This window comes from Ruditapes philippinarum, unplaced genomic scaffold (genome assembly GCF_026571515.1).
Source record: "Ruditapes philippinarum isolate M1 unplaced genomic scaffold, ASM2657151v2 ctg600_1_1_1_1, whole genome shotgun sequence".
Lineage (NCBI taxonomy): Eukaryota > Metazoa > Mollusca > Bivalvia > Venerida > Veneridae > Ruditapes > Ruditapes philippinarum.
In genome coordinates, this window is record NW_026855782.1 from 317,786 (window position 1) to 341,601 (window position 23,816).

Genomic DNA, 23,816 nt, shown 5'->3' on the forward strand with positions numbered 1-23,816 from the left:
CCATTGAACTATGCTATTGCCACTACAGTCACTTGTATAAATTGCCGTATGAAGTAGGAGAGACAATTTGCAAACATAAATCTGGTAACAAGTATGAGTGAGTTAACAGCTCATATTATTTGTTGTAAATAAATAAATTGCTGTTTTTACAAAACGTGTCACCATTGTAAAGTAATTTAGATTTTATTAATTTTGTGAAGTGTTGTGAGGCTGATATAAACAGTGAACTCAATGTTTTATTTTTTGTTTCTTGATTATAAATTCAAATGTTTCACGTGTTTAGGATGAAATATGACATTAGATTCGTATATATTTTTCCATCATCTCTGCTGAACCAACTACAAAAATCAACAATCTGCGACTTTCGACAATATTTATTTTTCGGTGTTTTACCAATTTTTTTAAGAGACGGAATACCTAAAAACGCCTTAAGTGTCAAAAAAAAAGAAAGATATTGTATGCTTGATTTAACTGAAATAAAAAAGTATAACTTTGTCATCTTTCAAGCATATAATTGAGCCGGTATACATATACACGTAGTATGTTTTTCTCATATCAAGTTTTTATTATTATCTTTATTATTATTATTATCAATTATGAGAGTTTTTGTATCACATATGCAGATCCATATTCTATGTGTAATTAATTGTATATTGGTGTAATTATGTTCATGAAAGATTCTGTGTTTATTTGACAACGTTTTTATTTTCGCGTCGTTTGATATTTTATAAACTTCATTTTTTTCTGAGGAAGACTTAACATTGAAAGCTAAAGAAAAACGTTTGTTTTCATTAAACTGATTATATATTATGATTTAATTGAAATCAAATTAAACGTTCCAAAGTTTGCTTAATGCCAAGAGGCATTGCACCAAAATTACAAAAAAGAAAAGTGAAAAGCTAGACTTATAGAATGTTGTTCTTTTAGGTAAAATTAATATTTATATAAAATAATTTATAGTGAAGGCATGGCAAATAATCTTATAGCTTCCTACACAGTCGAACTTACAACCAATATTATATATTATACTGAGAACGGAGCGATGTCCAAATGGTTAACAGAAAGGTTCCTTAACTACATGTGAACGCATATAGTCTTAGATTTATGATGTTTCATTGTCTACAATAATATGTGGCATAGCCTAATTTAGCAAATGATACATTTCATTCACGTTAACCTTCTATTATTACATCTGTGGATGTTTTTAAATTCAAAATTACAGCATTTTTTGTGTTTAAATGTTGAATTCTGCTTAAAGCCGGGGCTAGTGGGCGTGGACGGTAACTTGCACTTTCCAGTGACGTCCATGAACAGGGTCAATCAAACCGAGCCTGCAACATTTTACAATTTTGCCGTGTTTGGCTTTCTTTAGGGATTCTGTTTTTTCTTTATTTCTACATAACTGTATCAGACAGCTTGTACTTTAATTAGATTCTTTTGCATTTGAGGTAAATATACATGTAGTTTATTCAGCTTGTATCCATAACAATGTGTCTATAAACATTACAAAAACAAATTGAATGCTTCTGTAAGCAGATTTAGACAGATAAAATATGTTTTATAATGCTACTTCATGATCCGTGCAAAAGGTTGTTTTAGGTAAGAAATATCCGTTAAACATTTATAATGTTTATAATGGAATATGTGTATCTACCAAAGTTTCAAAGCAACCCTTGCAATGTACTGTAAACCAATTGAACAAAAATACCTCATGTCGAAAATCGTCTGTAAATTAAATTAAAGACAACTCTATGTATTTATATAAATCTTTTCTTTTCACTTTTAGAATTTAGTAAAGAAAACGAAATAACAATTAAATTATAAACATAACCCTAAAACAAACGTACTAACAAACATCAGAACAAACAAAACTACAACAAACATACATACAAAAATTATATGATTATAAATGTTGTTTTTTAGACAAATTTAAGTTTATTTTCATATATATCCGATTTATTTTGGATTCAAGCTTTGAAAAGAGCGTATTTCTGAATAATGGAATTGCTGACGTCAGTTTCGTTGAATAAATTTCAGCTTTAATATCTACATGTCTGTATAATCATCATGAGCAACTAAATAACAGCATTAATGAAATATATCTTTAAAGCTTTTATTTCTGACAACATTCTAAAAAGTCAGATTTTGAATAATTCAATTGACTTGAAATCCAAAAACGCATGCACAAAATACCAGAGAAAGAACCAGTCGTAACTCACAAGTAAATTTGCAATAAAAAAATAAATAGATAAACCCGAACACACGTCTCTTTCATAATGTTTACACATTAATAATATCATACATGCAGATTATTTTCTTCACAATTTTGATTACAAATGATCCTTTCATCTTAGTATGTACATTACACTAATTTATTCGTTTGATTTCGTTGTTTATTTTGTTTGGTTGTGTCGGAAGCTAAAAGCTAATTGAAACATTCTTGAATCCGGTCCTTGAATAAACCAGTACTTAGTAATGAGTGCTAAATTTCTTTCTCACGGAAAACGGTTTGTCCCTGACGGGGCTCGAACCCACGCGGCCATCAATTCTTATTTTACTAGTCCGACGCGTTATCAACTCGCCTAAGTCGCCACTGCTTAGATAAACTCGGTCAAAGATCTGATTTTTATCAAAAGTAAAGATTTCAACAGGCAAATAAACAAATCCTCACACAACCTGGAGTGATTGATTAAACTTCGCACCTTCCTTATATAAATTGCTTGCCTACCGGAGAGCATAACGTAAATATTTGGACAACGGAAGTATCTTACATGTAACAATTACAATCTAAAGAAAAAGAAAACTTGGAAGTTTTACTTTTGAATTATTTTCCCAAGCAGTAGATCTTAAACTTCTTCAAGTCCATTCTTTGAATACATAATTGAACAGAATGAACTATGAAAATATATGGTGTCTCTTAAAAAAGTATATTAGACAATTTTAAATTCTAACACGCTTTACATTTTAAATACTTAAACACAATTATGATATAGATTACGTGATTAATCCATATATTCAAAGTTTCTATCATCATCATTTAATTTAATCTTTATAATGCATTTTAAATCAAATTGCAGTGCAGGGTGAAATAACACAGGTTAGTTCTGTCAAATAAGCAATTTATTTTAACATCTTTAAGCTTTTTTTTTTCATTTTTATTAGCGACTGACACACTAGTTCTTTTCAAATGTTTTTATCTTCTTTAGGTGTGGCATTAACAAAAATGACTCTATTTTTTCCAAATGATTTGAAATCATGCCTACTTATTTATTAAATGGAACATTTGGCATTTCGCGACAAAACGGCAAGAAGCGCAAAAGCCATTTATCGACATGCTAAATGTAGCATGTAAAAGCTTGTCGCCTATTGATGCAACTTAATACGTCTTTAAAAATCTTAGATACCTAAAAACAAAAGAGGGATACATGTTTAGAAATCTAAGGTACCTAAAATAAAAAGAGAGATATATGTATAAAAATCTAAGATATCTAAAACCAAATGAAAAGAAATATATAATATATTTATATAATATGTAATAAATAACTGCACACATTATGTTGATGACTGAAATGATTACAAAATGTTTATTTAAATCATTGTTACTTTTATGACTATATGATACAAAAATAGAAAAAAATCATATATTTTAATAAACAATCAATCGTTTTATATTAAACACAAGCATTGATGAGCTAGTTTTCTAAAGAAGTTTCTTTTTTCTCAAAGAAACTGATACACTTGAGAGTGAGAGTATATGAAGAACAAAAGACACATTTTACGCCTGAAAAAATACCATGTTGATGCCTTTGTTGTTCCCATTTGATTTGTGTTATGTAGTCATTTTTTCAGCTGATTTATATGTCGCAATTTTACTGTCTGGGTTAGTCCTGATCTATAGATTGTCGAGATATAACTTCTTAAACATAGTCTGATTTGTGACACGAGACACTTTGTAACTCTTAAACAAAATTTCTTATTCGTTCCTATTTAATATGAAGAAAACATAAGTAAATTGATAAAAGGAGCACTATGTAACTAAAAGATTGACAAAACCTAGGTTGTTATCGTGAGTTTTTTTCACTTCAGTCTTTATTTCATCGTACATCGGGGGTCAGAAATGTATTTCAACGACAGTTATTCAGGAAGTAACATGTAAGTTAGTGACACGGCTGTCTTTAAATATACCTTAACAAATGGCTTCGTTTGATTTAAACCATCCTATTCTACTATTTTATGATTCGAAGTCGTCTCATGAACATGATAAAAGCGCATTAAAAATGCAAATAACAAATTCATAAGGAATACAATAGTTTAAATAATCTAATTTCTGTTAGTTTAATCATTTCGCAAAAAAAAGAGATATTTTTTTAAAATTCACAAGAAATAATTATTATATATAATAGATTGGATACGGTGATAATAAATGAAGGCGAATGGGAATTAACACCAGAAATAAAAATGAGATGGTATTACATATAAGCTTGATTTATTATTTAAATAAGCTTGATTTATTGTATTTTAAAACTTATCTGTATTTCCCCACTTACCTAGGATTAATATGTAAACCAATTCGTCTTGATTAAAAAAAAATATATAGTTGCCACTTTCCAGAAGGAAACAAATAGTTTGTAAGAAAACAAAGTGTGTTTGGATTCACTTGTTTTCATTGTTGTGTAGATTACCTAGATTTACCAAGATTATTGTCTTGATGGAAAATTGCTTATATGTTACTCCTCATAATCTTCACTCACATTTTAAACCATGAGATTATTCTTTACAAATTGACGTTGATAGTAGTATGTCAGTTTATATCATGCCAGCTAAAAATATCTTCGGTTGTAAATTGATGTTGAAAATTAAGAAGACAATTTGCAAGAAAGTGTGATGAAAGCTTGGATCATTGACTTTGGATAAAAATCAAGATGCAATAGTTCTTCAGAAATTCAAATTGCAGGTTCAAACTGTTGTGTGGGTACTGTCAAACATCCGCCCGTATTTATGAAATACAAAACTGCTTAAGTTAGAACAGGGTTAGTAAGGAATACATAAGTAAGTGTCCTGTATTTTATGAAAATAATAAATAAAACAAAATCTGCATTTGTAACTGTTTGTTCCTCTTTTATGGCTCTCGGGGGATTGACCTTTTACGCTTTTTTCTAATTTGTTTTCTTTAAACGACATTGGTAGAGGGTCATTCAATTTTAATTAAATTTTACTTTTAGTTGTGTGTTTTGTTTGTACTAAACAGAAATTGCTGTTACATGTATCAAATTTCGTAATCAAGCAAATTACCTAACATTTATTATACTTAAACATTATGTTAATGCATTGTTCTTTGCAAATGAATCAATTATTCTAATTTAAACTTATGTGGTAAAAGTCAATGTAACATCATGTGACTATGATATTATAAAGCATACAGAAAACTAATCGAATTGAAACAATCTAAGGAGTGTTCTAAATTTGGAGAAAGAATTGGCACTGAAATAACATTGTACAAATTTATTCACAATAGTCACTTAAGCACAATAATTGCAAAGCGTTGCATCAACCAACCGGATGTAACGTTAGGTTAGCAGGAAGGAAAGTAACATTAAATATTCAACAGGGTCAAAGGCAATAAAGAAAGTTTCTTATCTAAACTCAGATCCTAGGGATTTGTCAGTCTAAACTAATCAAATCAATAAAAAGCCTGGACTTTTGAGAAATAGCTTAGAAAAAGTGTTATAACCATGAACTCAGGAGGGAACGGTGTCCTTGTGGTAAAGGATTATGTCTCTTAACTTCCTCTCAACATATAAATGATGGATGTATACGCTAATTGAATCTTGGTATAACCAACAGTGTTTTTTTAATTTGAAATGATTCGTTTCTCGGTCAAACTGTAATTAGTCATAGCCATTACATCTTTTGCAATTTTAGACATATGTGTTTCTCTCCCTTTAGTAGCATACATCGTATTACATCGTTGATGTGAACAGATGTTTTATTTCAATCAGGTAAACTTTTTACCTAAATGTGTCAGACAGCTTCTAGTTTAATTAGTTCATTAGTTATTTATCTTGCATCCTTAGGCTAAACAATGCGTCTAAAAATAATTACAAAAACAAAATGCATGTTTCTGTCACGATATTTTTTATGTAGTTAAATATATTTCTGATTTGTAAAACTTTTCTACATGAACAAAATAAATGGGTTTGTTCGCTTTGCAATGATTACTCATTTACCAAGCCTAAAGAAAATTTCAATCGACCCTTAATAGATTCAATTGTGCGGGTTTGAACGTTCTGTAGGGATTGTGTTTCTCTTTTTTCGCTCCTTCAAATCCGATTATGGTTTGTAAAATACTTACTTCATTCACATAGAAAAAAGTTCGTTTGCTACGCAATGATGATATTAACCATGATGATATTATTTCAATCTGAACGTAGCTTGCCGGTAACCATTTCCAAAAATAATTCATATCCCGCTTTGAAATCTAGTGGGTGTGTATCTTTGTATTTCTGTGATTGCACAAAAAAATCCAAACACTTATTAACAATATCATAGGATTCTTTACACTAATTATCTGACTGGTCTGGAAAACATCGGTAAAAGAAAGGTTTTTGCGAGTACATTTTACCTGTCCCACAAGTAAATGAGAGACTAAAGTCTTGTGAATTTTCAAGATGTACAGTAGAAATGGAAATAAACAGCCTACAGCAAAAAAAAAAAAAAAAAAGATTCGGAAAGCTCTGCATATATTTCAAAATTATGACAAGTCCTTGTTGCCTGAAAAAGCATAATAAGACACGACAGATGAATCTATTTATTAATTCGACATTGATAAAATTATGTTCTTGTGACACACATAAATATAAGTTTTGTCTGTAATCAAACACATTCGTAAGTCGATGTAAGTCATGTAAGTCGACTTGCATAATTGGTCATTCTGACTAAATGAACGAGTGTTCATAAAGTATGCACTAAATAGATACAAGAGAAACATACAGTTTCATATTTGACTGCAATTGCAGACATAACAGCTTCCTACTTGACTTTAACTGCTGACATACAAACAGCTTCTTATCAAAACATGTTTCATATGATCGAGTTATTGTTGTTTTTTTTTTTTTGCTAAACGTTAAATCGAAATCGTTGCAACTTTATCTCAGCAATTTTCCTTTTAATGGCAACATAGTGAACATATTTGAATGATATAAAATGCATGTTCTCTTGAAAAATAATAGATTTGTAAAATAAATAAACCCAGTAATAAATAGGGCGAATGTCTACGGCTCAAAAATATTTTCAGAATGATACTTTCCGTTTAACAAAACAGTTGTTTTCACTTTAAAACCACATATATATATATAAGATTTTACCCTTTATAGCTTCAACTAAAAACGTCCGAATGTTAATTAAACATAGTTATGTGAAATCTGTGGATAATGTTTTAAGAATAATGAATTAATTTGTGTAAATTTGTGTTTCAATAAGAACAAATTCTGTTTATTCTTGTTTTGCTTTGGTTACCGTAAGCATTTTAAGTATTTTATTGGCTAGGTGATTTTCAATTTTTTATAAAATGAGAATATTATATTTGTTTAAAAAGATTTTTCCTAAAGTTTATTTCTGAAAAGTTTGAAGCTGATTTTTATTTTTCATGATCCAGTTTTTTTGTAAAAGAAATATATTATTAAAAACTTTTGCATTTTATAATAAAGTTTATGTATGTTAAAACATTGATTAAATTTAAGCTGTTTTAAGTTATTTCAAGGTAAGATTCCTGATAAAAATTAAAAAGGCAATTATATCAATTGATCAAAAATACAAGTTGCATACAATATGTTTACAAAGATGTTATTTGATTTAATGCTTAACTAGCACGCAATACACATGAGATATTGTAATTAAAGTGTTAAAACGAAATTAAATAATTTGTGCATAACGTGATTATGTAAGGGAAGCTTCATTTTGTTGTTGGTGGTGAAAGTTGATTTTGTTTCCGTCAAATCGAATTTAATTTTGCTATTTTGCTCGGAAAATAAAGAAGAAAATGCCACACAAATTAGTCTGTTGTCTTTCGGACGCGCTGTTCATTTGCTTAATCACTCAAAATAATCTGATTATTGTCTGGCTAACTTATTCAAGATTGCTATCTAATACAATGATTGAATGCACTTGATAAATTTGTTTGCTAGCCTCACGAAAGAGAGTGAATGAATACAGAATTTAAACTAATTTATCTTCTTCTTGATTTAGTATTTTGTACATTATACATTCAGACGTACTCATGTGTTTATATTTTGTCTACAAACATACAAGACGGAATTTGGTTGTGTTTTTTCCTATATGAATATTTAAATGTTGATTGAAAATCTCGCAAGCGTTTATTAAAGCTGTAAATGCTTAATATACAGTTGAAATTGTAATGTGAACAGTTTGCTACAGAAATAGTTTTGTACCTTCAATTTTCAAAACTTGTTTTTTTCGGTGTTCTGATAATAGTTTCCAAATAATAACTACCAGAACAATCTTTGGCAATAAATACAATTAAAGCGATTAAGCATTTTGTATGATAGTCAAAAAATATGATAAACAAGATCGACAAGGAAAGGCGGCATTCAATGAACGCAGCCCCCACCCGACCCAGCAACAAGCGTCAGCGGCAAGGAGCCCAGGAGGACCCCAAAGAAAAACAGGACAGGGCACAAGGCAGAGTTAATGCTACCAAAATACTACCTTTTTCGAAAATGTACTAGGAATGAACAACACAATCATGTGAAATGGCAAGGAAAGAAAGCGAACAAAACAGGAGCCAAATACGAGTAAATATCACAATTTGTTAAAACATAAGCTTTAATCGAAACCACTTATTAATAAATAGTCTTTATGTTCGCTGCTGCAAACGAATATAACTAGCAATATCACTTTTTCAAGATTAGCAAAAGGCACGAATGCATTAATTTAGTGATCACAGCTTCAATTACTTTTACAGTTATTCATTCTCAAAATATATGCCTCATACTCTTTGAGTAGATAAATCTGCACTTCAGGTTAAATACTAATAAAATTTACGTCCTTTGTTTTTCAAAGTAAGTAAGTCAACTACAATAGTATTCCGATTACATTTACTGTTACTATCATTAATATGCCGCATTATTTGAAGTCATTGAATTCTATTTTGTTTAAAAAAATATTGAATTAGTTTTACCCTTAAAACAATAAAAAAAATAACGATATTAAGAGTCAAAAATGTTTTAAAAGACACACACATAAATAATCCTATCTTTTATACATGGTAAATCGCTTCGTAAATCCTACACTACAGTACGTTACAAAATATTTTTAGTTTATCATTTGAAAGGCTTAGAATACAATCAGTGTATAATTAATTTCGTACCAAAGTCAAAGTCACATATTGTAATTTCAGGTTTTAATTACTAGTTGCAGGCGTAATTACATTAAAGCTATTTTAACATGCAACAACATTAAGTTCTCAATTAACTAGGTTCTCTAAGTTAAACATGATATGCAAACATTATGAAAAACGAAAATACGGTGAAAGTAATAACAACAAAAGTATTGAAATGTCACAAGAGAAAAGTTTAACATCTTTTACGTCACTTATATTTTTTTAAAATGAACGCGTCGTATCCTTAGTTTTGCCTTCAAAGTGTCACCACCTATGATTGTCTGCAACTTCTCCAAACTCTTCGCATGAGTCACTGATAAGAAACAGATAGTAAAGCAGCCTTATTGTTCTTTACAAAATTGTTAGGTACAATAAGAACAGATTGGTGATTCATTGTTATAGATATGAATATCCTTCTGCCATTTTGGAACCGTATTCTAACAAAACCTGTGACGGTTGTAATGAAACTTTGGAAAATAACAGATGAGTAATTATGTACATTAATCTTTAATCATTAAAAAGAAATTGAAACACAAAGTAGCTGGATTTCTTGTTTCGGACAATTGCTACAAAATCAGTTGATTGAAAAATTAACAATTTTAGAATTTTGAAATTACAAAACTCTGATAAATATTGGAAATCCTTCCAGAGGAATAAAAACAAATGCCGCGAAAGAAAATTTCAGACTCAGCTTGATTGAGAAGGAACATAATTTACGTCCCTAGCACTGGCTTTTGTAGCAATCAATCCTCATCACAATTGGTATTAAAAAATAATGACCCCGTTAGAATGCAAAGCTGTGATGTATTTTGCACTGCAAAATTCAAAATTCTGATTCATGTAGATCTGTTAAGTGCTAAATGCATAGTTCCTTGCAATCGGTAAAGAAATTGTAATTATTTTTAAATTTGGAAACAAATGGTTAAAAATCGCAAATTTTACCTTAAAACATGACATTATGGAAATATTTGAGCATTTAAAATAATGTTGAAATTGATTTGCTCGTTTGGGCAATGACCTGTACTCTAGAACAAATACAATTGCAAATGTACGAGAAATGTTATTCAGATAATATGTTTTGTGTTCCCTTTATCAAGATTTTACATGTTATTGCACAACAATATACATGTATTTATTTCTTACCTACCATGTACATTTATCATAATGAATATGAACAATAATTTTAACGAACGCGAACTGTACAATCACAAAAAGTAATAATATATCTAACCTTTATTGCGTACATGCAAACAATAAATCCTATTTAGCATGATTTACCATTATGACTCATTTAATTTTTACACTTACTTACATTAAGCACCAGGACCAGAAGTATTTTTCGGAAAGAAACAAGCGTGGGTAAGACCACTTGCCACTTAAAATGACAATTGATTTAAAAATGCATTAGTATACATACATGTAACATTTTAAAAAATGTAAATTCGGAGTTAAATATAAAATGTTTGCACATTTGTTATCAAATATTCATGAATGATATTTGATTGTTTAATTGAAGTGTACGTTATTTGTATACATTAATGTGTATATAAATAATTTAATAGCGAGCATCCCTTTGAAAGAAAACGTAATAAACATTTGACTGTAATTTTTAAAAGTTGTGATACTTTGTCCGTTCAATCCTTCAAATATAATCTTGGAAAATAGTTATATAAACAAATTCAATCATAATACATGCAAACAAAAAATGTGGATATTTGTACACCCACGGCACCCACTGAATTTCATAAAGTGGTCTTAATAGTATGTATAGTTTATATTTAATTTAGGGATATCAAGATCAAAGTTTAAAGTAAGTCAAGCATGGTTGTGCAGCTGACACGCATATCGTTTACGTCTTTGGTTATCTAATATAAATTAATGTTTTATGCATTCAGATAGAAGACAATTTCGGTTTGACAATGATTTGACCAGCTTGTACTTTATTGTACTTTCTGTTTCAGTTTATGTATCTCTTTGAGAAATCAATACGTAATTTGATTTAATTCAAGCAGACGTCTGAAAGCTTTGTAATTTGAATGTGCTGTTATTTCCTTAGATGTACTTTTCTGTAAGGAAATATAGTTTACAATTAAAAGCATTAATTATATAATGTAAATGCAGAAAAAATAATAATTAGGAATGCACAAGAACAAGTTTTTAAGATGTATGATAATAAAATGCTTTTATTTCTAAGGGATTTACACACTTTCTGAATGTGGTCATTTCAGGTCGGTCTACCTTTCAAAGATTGATTGTAACACGCTGCAACTATCAATGATACAGGACAATCAAATTATTAGTACATGTATTAATAATTTGATTGTCCTGTATTTTAGTTGCAGCGGGCTTTGTTCCATAATATTAATAATAAAACAAAGACGGAGTTCAATCACTGTATTCTTTAGGACTTTATTACATCTAGGTGTAGAGACATAGTAAATCTACTTTACACTTTACATAGGCTCTGCAAATAGATTTAACATAACACATTCCTATAAGGTTAAATTTATAACATACAAACAATGCATAGAACAATGAAAACAACTATATATCATAATCTTAATATTATAGAAGTAAATTATTGCCATTTATACATATGTCTCTATATTCTTTACAAACAATTATAATAAGCTACTAATTTAAGAATAAAATGAATATAAGATACATCAACATATTTTACACATACATGTCATGGTTATTAAGTTGCTATGTTATCAGGTTCATCTGAACCAAAGTATAAATTAAGGTAACACTTACTGGTCTATGGGACCACTGCCCTTATATAGGTAATACACATATATTTCTCTCTCCACACAACACTGGCTTCCTCTCACTGTGATGTTAACTGCTGTAAACAATGTAATGATACATGCACAAGCGTGAAATAACAAGTTGGAAAACAGATCAGTCTGACCGACATTTCCCTTTAATAAATAAACTAAACAACACGCTAATAACATAAATATATCAATTCAGCCATTGCACTATACCTTACTGAGATAGTACACGTTGAATAAATAAGTCAACAACCTCTCAAGGAAAAGAGAAATGAAAAACATCCAGAAACACAACCAACTTATCTCGCGCCTAAGTACAATTTCATGCGTACACAAACAACCATGACATCATAGAAAGGAGTGATCACGTGACAGATAACGTGACAAGAAAATATCGATAAAACCCGTACAAACGGTACAGAAATAATTATCAAGTTACAGGAACAGGTAGCGAAGTAGTAAATTACTAATAACGGGGAATATGCTAAAAATAACCCTGTCACACATGATATATGCACAGCATATTAAAGAATACTTACACGTCATAATACGTCATTTACGATTAACCAAACTGACACCAAAATAATTACTTCTACGCTCAATGTAGTTCAGTATATTTTATCAATTATCTTTTCATACGCATGTTAGAATGAAAAAAAAAAGAAAATAATTTTTCTTGCATTATTGTATAGTAATGCATGGCTTATCTAATATATGTTTTGTAATTTATCACTAAGGACAATATTTGACAAAATATAGCATCTGTCAAGAATTACAGTCAAACATTAACATAGTTTCTTTTCACAGCCAAATGCTGTTTATATTTTTTATGATAAACACGCATTTAAGGTTAGAATTATAAACATAAATCATATAATTTTCATGACCGGCCAAATACATTTATTGGTTTTTAATCAGATCTATATATAGTATATAAATATAATATAGATTATGCAAAACATGCAATACGTTCTGAATCTGAATATTGTGAATTTCTTTAAAGTACTGCTAGAACAACATGCTCAAAGGTAATAATACCGTTTATCAGTGCATTTTCACTTGTTGAATTCTTGTATTTTGGTAACAGAACGCAGTTTCGTAGATTGTATACAGACAAACATGTTTGTAAATTTTAATTAGCAATATAAGGAAAGTTTTTTATGTTCATTTTGAAGTTTTTGCTTCTCAATGTCATTTTAATAGATACATTTTGTTTTCGTTTATTTACCACAGTTTAATAGATGAAATTTATTTTTCGATTAATGTTTTTTATAGAGTATCATATATGCCATGGTATGTATTCTCATTTATAAACTTGGGATGCTTAAGAACTAAGATTCATTGATCAAAGCGCTTAAATATATATATAATTCAGACTTGAATTCAATTCTCCGTGTGAAATTATTGTCAAATATCATAATCCGTAGTTGCATCTTATCAACCTATGGTAATTTATCATAATTATAATATAATATCATATCATAAAATTGATGTTATTATAAAAACTTCTGTTTGTAATTTTGATACTTTTCCTTATAAAAAGGAATTTTCGATAAAGTTTGTACTTAATAATTAAAATAAAACAAGGCTGTAAAGTGACACACAACATTACGTTATTATAATACTAGTTATAATCTCTTAGACACATGTCTCTGAAAACAAGCAATAAATCATATTTATGTTCTGATACAGACGCCATTGTCGTAAAATAGATCAGTCAACTTTTGATAACTTAGAAGATCAGAAAGGCAAATAAAGATTCATCTTATTAATTCACAAACTAATTAACTTTTTTCTGGTTGTATTCAAAATCTTCTGAGAAATATAACGTTTCTTTCATTTAAATGTGCGAATAATAAATTGCTAGCATGATAGCAGGTTTACGATAGACTAAATTAATTTTTTTTTCCATTTTGGTAGTAATGACCTTACCGTAATGATATCCTAGTTGATGATGAAGAAATAACAATAAATGAAAATGTCATATTGTGTACATGTATTTTGTGTTGCACACGGTCAACTTGAAATGAGGATCAGGCGTAAATCATCTAAATACAAATATTGAAAAAGAACTATTAAAAAAAGAAACACACATGACACATGGAACATGCTTATGAAATTACTTAAATCACATGGTCGCATAATCCTTACACTTAACAACTGTTTTCGCTGGCAATCACGTTTGAAAACAGTTTTCATATATGGATTATAGAAAGTTTCGAATTAATTACTTTCTTGGTACAGACGCTTCATTATGTCTGACGTTGGCATTCATATATTACAGGAAATGCGCAATTAGACTTATAACTTGGCAAACAATCGTTACCGGAATGTAAATGCTTTTGTATATTTTAGAAAATGTGAGGATAGATTGTTAAGTGCGCTTGGTTTTTTTTTACAGCGATGTTTGTTTTTTAAGTTCTGTTTTGACGATGTTCATTCTCTTGTATAATTGCTTGCAAACGTATTACGACTTTAAATTACTTTTAACTATTGTAAACTCGTCCAGTTAATGAATTAACAATTAAACCTGAGCACAGCATTTATTTTTCATATTTAGTAAGTTACTATATTTGTTATTTCTTCATCAAAATGTACTCGTTTCTTTATTTCCAGTTGCTTTCAAATCTGACAGCATTTTGTCATTGTACAATTTATCTTTGTGGATTATTCTGATCAAACCGGTAATCGGGAGCGTGAACTGAATAGCATGTACTTTCCAGTGCTATCCATGAACAGACACAATTAAAGCGAGTCTGCAACATCTTCAATTCTCCGTTTTGTATTTTCTTTAGGGATTCTATTTCTTTCAATTTTATGGACATATTATTTGAAGAAATTAAACTTATTTATCCCTACTATTTTTATCTCTTTCTTTATAATTAATAATATTTTATAATATGGACTTTATACAAATGTCGATTTATTTTCGCTGGAAAGTTGTCAAGATTACTGGTTGTTTCGTGATAATTTTAAGATAATCGATAAAATAGAGAAATTTACATTACAAATGAATTCTATGAACTGCAGAAATATAATTTAGTAATTCAGTACTGGTATAGCAAATTGATCTTCCCAGTTTCAAATATATAAGATACATGTATGAGTGCTTAACAAAAAAAATCAATATTCTTGCACAAAGTTTAAACATTAACTTTTCAACATGTTTTAATCATCGTGTTCACCGGTATAATTAATACGTTTTCCAATCAGGTATAATTATGACATTTAGATGTACCATACGGTGCGGTGCACGCACTAACTTATGTTTTGATAAAAGTTCCTTTAATTACCATTACAGACCCTCTGATCGTGATTTAATTAATGTCTAGCAAGGCAATTGAGTTGGCTTGATTAGACGTTGTGCTTATCTTAAACGACATTAGATAGAAACTTTCTGCTCAACATTGATTTGATCGTGGGAATTAAGAAACCTTGAGAAATATATTGGTTTATTGAAATTACCATTGATAATAAAAGGAAAAAATATTAAGGAACCAAATTATTGAAATGAAATACATAATTATGTAATTATTCAATTTTGTAAAAAACTATAATCGTTTAATTGACATTGACTCTATGACATGAGGTTAATATGGTTTCACTTAGATAGTTAATTCATATCATTTGTGATCTTTCTAATGATAAAGGTATTTAAAATTAGGGCAAATCCGTAAATGTGGCTTTTGGTACCAACTATGTATACCAATATGATTCCAATCTCATCGTTTTATTTTTTTATGCGGCGAAATTGTTTTTCATTGTTTTGTTTGTTTGTTTTGGGTTTTACGTAACATCGACACAGTATATGTCATATCGCGACATTCCAGCTTTACCGTAAGCTAGCTGGATAGCTTCCTCACATGAAAGAATCCAAAGTCCCTGTCGGGATTCGAACCCACAGCGGTGAGGGACAAGTGGTTTGAAGTCAACGACCTTAACCACTCGGCCAAGGACGCCCCTTCTTTTCATTGTAACGTATACTCTGTCAATAGCAAATTATTTTTTAAGAATTCAAAAATTTGATTACTTGATTGTCTTGTTAACCGTTATGTTCATAAACGACGAACACAATCCTTGAATCAAGGTTTAACTAACATTTACAAGCATTCAAACACTTAATTCCAGACGTCGAGAATCAGTTTTAGTTCCATTATTCTTATGTAAATTTAACGCAATTTAGCAGGGATCGTTCGACATTTTGAAACCACTTATTGTTTTCGTCTTCTTTCATGCGGATGACTTTCATTGTCCGGCAAGATGCGGCGTTTTCCACTCCAAGTACTTGTCATGATAAAAGTGCTTGTCAAATTTAAGAGTACCCTTATGAACTGCTGACAAGAAATCATGCAACAAAGTCTGTAAAAAATATCTTAAGTGCATTCTCTCTTTAAGTAAATTGATTTATGTTATTTAATATAATGAATATTCATTTACAAAAGACGCAATATTGTCATTTTTGAGATTTACAATGTTTTTCGTCTTCCTAAGCTGAATTTTATCATATTTATTTATATTTTTCCGATTAGAAAATAAACATATCAATTGACGTTGATAATAAGTTGTGTCGAATCGAATGTACGTAATTAACTTCGAATGTGAGTGTGTTTATTAGTCAGTGTTGTGTGGCTGGTGAGTGAGTGAGTAAGATGAGTGAGTGAGTGAGTGAGTGAGTGAGTGAGTGAGTGAGTGAGTGAGTGAGTGAATAAGCAAAATTTTGATAATGCTTTGAAACATGATCAGCAACCCAGTTCAAGACTTAAGTGTTATACGTAATCAAATATATATTATATACACTCAGGTGATTATTAAATAAGAGTATAAAAGAATATTTATCTTAAAGAGTAACATAATTAACTACCTATTTGTGCCGCTTTAACGTTAGACAACAATATTCGCTGTTAAATGTTAATATACACACAGGAAGCGCGTTTTACAAAGCAATTGATAAACAAATTTCGTCATGTGATGACATCAGATACTGTATCAGAAATGAATGCGTTATTGTCCTCTCGTGAGTTGATAAAGGATTCATGTTTATTTAGTCCTCTACTATTCTCTACTCTACTCTGCCATTATGCAATAATCCATTTTGGATAATCTTTTTTAAGACATTTGTTAAGAATCTATTCTCGACATGATACATTGTATACGTGTCCAATGACCTCCTCCGTGGTCGAATGGGTTAGAGACAATGACTTCTAATCCAGTTACCTGTCTGGCGTGGGTTCGATCCCCGGGAGATGCTTTGTTAGTTTAGCACGGAGGAAGGTAGTCTAGTACTGGTGTAACTCTCCAGGAACGATGGTTAGGAAACCACCCGCCTGTATGACTGAAATACTGTAGGGAAAAGGCGTAAAATGAAACAAACAAACAAACAAAAGTATACGTGTCCAGAGACGGGCATGGATATAGATGATAACATACGTCACGTCACAGAAATCTTTCCGCGTACGAATATAGATTCATGTAAACAAGTTTAAATGAAATTATGTTTCTTTTTTTTTTTTCGATGTCAAGTTGAATTGAATTAGTAATATCTTTAAAAAATGGCAACAATTATGGTAATAGACCAATAATTTATAATGGAAAATGTTTATGATACAGTATAAAAACTGCCTTAATATTAAAAAGACTACCCTACATTTTTGAAGAATTGAGATTCTGAAAAAATATTTCTAGAAATTTTCTGTTAGTCGCGCTGATTATTGATATTGTTTTCACTTGATAATTGAACATAGTCATGGCAAAATGTCGGTATACATGTATGCAAATTTTTATCTTTTCGCTGACCATTTACACTTAGATGAGCATAATGTCACTTCTATTTACTATGATATTTTAATCAATATCTGCCTCACAAAATGTGTTTAATAAAAGTGTTTTTATTACAAATGTAGTTTTGAATTTACAATTACTATGAACCTGTTCTTTTTCAAATATTTAATATACAATTCATAGATCCCTACTGTGGACGTTGATTTGAATAACAAGATATTAAAACACAAACCTTGATATGACAATGTGTTAATTTGATAACAAATAAGCTCTGTGATTTTCTCATCATATCCACTGATAAGACAGGTCAGCGATCTACGACTGGGTATTTGTATGCTTGTTTAGAAACGGGTACAAGATCGATCAAAAGCACACGTCACATAAATGCTATATACTATATATAATGTTATGATATTGATATAATCTACTAATGACGTAAATGAGTTTGTTTGCTTGAAATATATGAATTATAATAAAGGGGCATATGACGTGAGTAGGTTTTGTTGAAATGATCGTGTTGCACTGTCGCGTTTTGGATCGGATATTTGTTCTTTCTGTTTATAAAGAATACATTAATTTTGTTTTCACAAAATGCACCATTTTCTGGGGGCAACCTTTATGACACCAATTGTCTGATTCCGTAGCTGATTAGCCATTGCGTTAGTTTTGATGTTGTCTTTTGAATATGAAATTGCTTTGGTTCCTTACGATATTGTCCTTTTATTATCAATGGTTCGAGACATATTTTGCAAAATTGCTAAAATCCCACAATCGAAACAAAGGAAAGTTAATAGGTATTTTACTGTCAGTAAAGATAAGCACAGTGTCTCACCTTGCATACTCAATTGTCGTGTTAGACGTTAATTAAACAAGCAGAAAAATCAAAGGTTGAGACAGGAATAACTGTATATTTAGTTCGTACAAACAGCCATACTTACATAATCTTTATATTGCAATGTAAATTCCATAAATAATGTAAGACAGATGTGTTGAAACATATATATGACATGATACACGATATCACCTATCTCAGGTAAAAGATGATATCTTCACGCAGTCAGGTATATCTATCTGAAAACGTGTCCATGCAACATTGACAAATTGAACATTTGACTTATACTGGAAACTAATGTTCCAGAGCAGATGCTTGTCACGTGACTGTTCCAGCCAAAATGTTATGTTCTTCGGAACGTTAGATATTCAAGGAACGAAACAGAGACAAAATGATGCAGTGCAAAGAACACATTTACTGGGCCCATTTTCTTGTTAGTACGCAGCGTTTGTTTTGACGTGATTTGCAGTGCTTTACTTAAAGTTCTATTTTCTTTACGAAAGTTCTTTGCCTTATAAAACTCTAAAGAAGAAGATCAAAACTAACGCAATGCCTAATCAGCCACTGAATTTTACATATGGTGTCGTAACGACTGCCTCAAAAATGTTCTTTTTTTATTCTTAGATTTTATATACAAACAGATCAAATCGTCTATTCACCAACCTTACATTCTTAGACTTCATGCAAACTATATACACAACAATCAGACTGTTCAAAAAGCGATCATGTTATATTGAAATCTCGCGACATCGTCCTTGGGTTAGAGTCTTGTGCCATATATTTCTGTAAAGCGGAAGTTCCAAATTAAAGAAACATTATGTACCGCAAAGGAATCAGACATATAGTCTTATAACGGTTGGTTATACAATATTGTAATTTTTACCATAGTAAGAATTTATGAATAAAGAAAATAACACCAATCCAAAAAATCATCATGCTACGCGGAAATCTCACGACCATCATCCATGGGTAAGAGTTTTAGGCCTTATATTACTGTAAAGTATATATATATATAGGGAAATATTTTAAAGCTTATTTTTTGTTTATGTTTGTAAAAATTGTCAGATTCCTTTTTTTCAAGGAAGGGAATGAAAAAAAAAATAGAAAAACTTTTATTATTAAATCAATACTTTGATATGGTATTTATGCTATATATTATCTGCACTAAATGCCTCAGAAATCCATATATGTTTTAATTCTTTAAAAATTAATGTGAATACGAAAATACTAAATGACGCCAGAAATGGCAATGTATTACAATTATTTGGAAATATGTTTTAAAAAGGATTATGCAATATTTCTTATTTTGCGATATTAGACTATTATAAGACTATTTTATGGAACATGTTGATTTTTTTTTCATGAGTTACAAGTTCGGGTCAGAAAACTTGTAAAATTAACAAAATAATTTATTATATTCATTTCGAAGCTGAATTATTTAGTAAAAATGTTATCATAACACACTCTTTGATATGAAATTATTTCAACATTTAAACGGTTGTTGAAAGTATACTTATATTAGTTACAATCCGTTTATCATCCCTACAAAACATTAATTTCAAGCATCTATCCTTAGATATCAAGGTCTGTTTCACAATATCAAAAGCTTTCTCTCTTTTCAGACATGCTTATTGTATCTTAACAAGTTTCATTTATAAACATCAAAATAACAGTTTACCAGTTGATAAGCCAGTTTTCTTTTATCTTCTTAATGCTTATTGTCAGAAGTTTATGTCGGTTTACATTTGAATCACTTAATGCAAGAAACACAGGGGTATTTAAAAGACGAGTACACATATATTATTGATTATATCAAGCTTAGAATATTATTTGTTTGCATGTATGTTTGCGTATTTTCCATTAAAATGTTACTGGTTTTCTGTTAATTTGTGATCACTTTCTAGATCCGAATTCCAATTGTTGAAAATAATGTGTTAGTTTATACAAATATCATATGTATATGTAAGGGAATAATATATTTGGTAATAAAAAACAATTTGAATAACGCCACAGTACTTATATAAGCAAAGTAATATAAATATTAAGATCTACCAACATTTATCTTATTTATAATAAATGATAATTTTCCGATTATTTGTTGTTCTATCACGACCCGCATTTTTCCCTTTTGAACAAAGAACAACCGAAAGTGTGTATTATTATGCTATAAAATCACTGTTTGACGTTCTATACTTAGACATATGACGTAATCATTATACACGTGACGTAACCTCTAAAAATGTGATGCACCGAAAGTAAGTACGGAAACAAATCAGGCCCAATATAACTTAATATCAGATGCGGCAGCATTTATTTGATGATGTCGTGTTAGAATCGAAATAATATATCCAAATCGGTGATTTTATCGCTTGATAACATCACTGTTTGTCGTTCGGATGCGCATCATCATATCACTCGGGCATCCGAACTCCTAACAGTGATGTTAATGAGCGATAAAATCACTGTTTTGGATATATTATTTCTTAAATAACAGATATATAATGATCAAAAGTGCAGGAGACTATGGAATGATAACTTATAATGTTTTTGTTTTGCTGAATGTTTTGGATTTTTAAAGGTTATTTCTCAAGTTCAATGTCAATATGTCAATGTCCTACTTTTTTCAAAACAATTTAAGGAAAATATTCTCTTGAATCTCCATATAAATACATGTACCAGGTAATTATTATACAAATTCATAACTACATAGTATTGATTTTTTTATGAAATAATAACAAATACTTAATGACAGTTCCAACAACAAACAACAACAAAAAAAACAAAAAAAAACGAAGCTTGCCCACAAACATTATTATTTATAATCAATGCAGATAGCTTATTATGATCAACATGGTGCGTTTATTAGAAAAATGTCATTATATTCAAAATGTTGCAAATAATTTAATTGTCTTTTTCTAAGCGGACATGACCTGTTAATCAGACCTTTCTTTACAATGTTTCGGGAAATTCATTGATTCATTGTTTTCGTTTTCGTAAATTGTTTTTGTTTTCAACAATACCACCGCATGTTCTAGTAAATGAAAACGGATCCTTTTTTAAACGAAAACAACAAACGCTTCTTTTGTCAATTGAAAATGATAATTCAATGAGGCTTATGTTTTGAGTCATTCATGAATTGTGTAATAATAATTTAATTGAACTTTGTATACCAAAGACTACTTAAGCGATTATCATCAGCCCACTCAAACTATATATATGTCACAGAAGAAGATTTATGGACAAACAATGACTATGGTATTGGTATTTAATGAAAAGGAACGAATTGACATTGTTGTCATTGTTTAAATACATTATTCCTAAGGAATGAATAAATTGTTACTTCTATAGAAAGAACAAGGGTTTTTAACATAATTTTTTTAACGTTTTAATAATGGATTTTAGAGTAAGTAGGAAAATAAGGCCATACATTCGAAATAGTTTGTCATAGTAGCACAACGTTATCAAAGTAAATTTAGACTTCCATACAAAATACTATAGTATTTAATTCGTGCAAGTTTTTCTTGACCACGTTGAATAGAATAACATTATACTCGCCAGAGGCTCGAATAATATCATTTTATTCAACTCGTTCAATAAATTATGTATCAAACTTACACTTATTCAATATCCTTTATATATCTTTTCTAGTTTGATAAATGTTTACATCACAATTCTTACAGTAAAGAATTTCATACCATAGTCAATATTAAAATAAGGTCATAAGTATATGTGATTTTAATATTCTTTCAATTTCAAAATAGTAAATGAAAGACATCAAATGATTTGAAAGTATAACCAACTTACTGAATATTATGTTTCACAATATTTCAGCATAAAACCTCTCGGCATTAAACTTTAATCAGCATAAGACGATTAGACCATAACAGAATGACTAAGAATTTAAAGTACTACTGATGTTTAATCTCTTATTAGAAATAATACATTTTTACATATTTGAAAAAAAGATATTATCTTGTTGCTTAAAACTAAAATCAAATAATGTCATTCTCTTTGAAGATATGCAAGCTACTATATCTGTGTATGATTTGTGTGATCATTCATATTTAAATTCCCGTTATTAACATTCTGAACTTAATCCTTAGCTAGATAAAACATTATGCTGATATTTAAATGGTTGTTATTTCCTTTAATTTAAAAATGAATTGAATTTGTCTTTGTAAAGTAACTATGTAACTATTTCCGTGAAAATGCTGTATAACGATGTGAAAGATTATCAACATTTTGATTTCATTTATATTCCCTTTCAGTGTGATATACAACCTACTCGCTCAAAATTTACAGATATCTTAAAAATATATCTATTACTGAACAATCTAAGGAGCATCTTTGATAGAACAGTCAAAGTTTTATTTGTCAATCCGAGGCATTGTTAGACATTTTCTGAAAAATGACACTTCATGTTATCTGATATTGAAAGAGACTGAAAGTTTTAAGTAAATCATAAATGTAAAACTAAATGTAAGCTATCACCCGTAGTAATCGTATTCAACTTAGCTATTTTAGCAAGTGTAAATGTTTTAACTTTATAACTTACATTAAAGTTTTATCTAGACCTAACGTTTTTAATAAATCTTTTATAGTTACGTAATAGTTATATCATATTTTTGCAACCTCTGCAGCATCATAGGCATTGTCAGAGATTGATACAATTCATCTATTTTTATTTATAATTTGTTTTAAGTACAAACACGGGAGTTGACAGGTACTTTTAAGCGAAACAATATTAAGTTTTGAAAGAAAATTCCTCGAAGGAAACAAATGTCATTATTTTTAAACCTTAAGTACTCATTCATAATTTAGAAGGCGTTTACTTCCATCAGCTAATTTTCAATAAGAATTTCCATGTGCCGCGACAAATGTCAATATAATACAGTCATTAAAAACAATGCTTTAAAAGGATTATACCATACATTTTCAAATAGTGTATAAGAAGTATTTATTTGATATATAAAAAGATTTCATAAATTTTATGTTTGAAGCGTAAACAATAGCATTGACGTCATATTCAACC